The 1213-nt window shown below is 38.1% G+C and overlaps 1 pseudogene; it reads right to left on the reverse strand.

The window, feature by feature from the left end:
* Nucleotides 1–445: 445 nt before the first annotated feature.
* Nucleotides 446–542, reverse strand: LOC130033837 (uncharacterized; annotated as a pseudogene).
* Nucleotides 543–1213: the final 671 nt, after the last annotated feature.

The following is a 1213-nucleotide window of genomic DNA, read 5'->3' on the forward strand; positions in this document are numbered from 1 at the left end:
TTGTTTTTACGTATTTTTCTGGTCTGTCATTAGGAGCATATACATTGAGGAGGGTGAGTTCTTTCTGATGTACATATCCCATGATCATTAACAAATGACCTTCACTGTCATTTATAACCTTTAGCCTGAAGTCCACGTGGTCTGATACTAGTATGGCCACTGCAGCTTTTTGGAGGTGTTCTTTTCTTGAAGAATTGTTTTCCAGCCTTTGACTTTGAGCCCATGGTTGCTTTGATTATTCAGATATTTTTCTTGCAGGCAGCAGAATGTTGGGTTCAGTTTTCTATTTCATCCTGCCATCCTGTGCCTCTGAATTGGTGTACTTAGTCCATTGACATTGAGAGAGATCATTGTGATGGGGATTTTTGCTATCTTTATGTCGAAATTTTGAGTATTTGTGGGGCTTGTCTTAGCTTAAAGTAGCCCTGTTAATTCTTAATGCAACAAAAATATGGAACACTTTACAAGTTGGCCTGTCATCTCTGTGTAAGGATCATGGTAATCTCTGTATCATTTCAATTTTAGTATATGTGTTGCCAAACTGAGTATAAGAGCTGATTTTTTTCCCTATTTTTCTCTTCTGATTTCTTTGAGTGTTGTCCTTACTCACTCCTATGGCAGACAGTGATTCCCAATCTAGGAAGGTATTTCAAAGCAGCTTGAAGTGATAAATTTAGAACATTAATGTCCCAGAAGGAAAAGTCTGGTTTTTACCATATTATCTTTTACCATACCCAGGGCATAAGTTTTGCAAAATAATTCTTTTGGAAGGTGGTGTATCAGTCTTGTTTAATGCTCTACCCTGAAACCTTCATTAAGAAAATTAAAATGGAGCCTTTTGATATTCTCACCTCGGTCCCGTGTACATCTCCAGAAAACAGTGGATTGCGTTGTCCGCACTTTGACCACCTTGAAAGTAAGTAGGATTTTTCTCCTGAAGGAAGAGGTGAGAAGCATATTGATGATTTCATTCCACCCTATTACAAGTTCAACTTGAAGGGAAGGTGAGACTCATGAGGCTCCTGTAAAGGACATAAAAGGGTTCTCAATGTAGTTTAATGGCCAAGACACATTAACAACACAGATGACTCAAAGTAACCTGTGTGCATCTTTGTGTGTATAGTGAGTTTTATATCTACTCATAGTGATTCTCAGTCATTCCACATGGGCAAAACAGACCTGTAATTAAAAATCTAGTTCCCTGAGCAGAATG

The sequence above is a fragment of the Sorex fumeus genome, unplaced genomic scaffold, assembly GCF_029834395.1.
Source record: "Sorex fumeus unplaced genomic scaffold, SorFum_2.1 ptg000054l, whole genome shotgun sequence".
Taxonomy (NCBI): Eukaryota; Metazoa; Chordata; class Mammalia; order Eulipotyphla; family Soricidae; genus Sorex; species Sorex fumeus.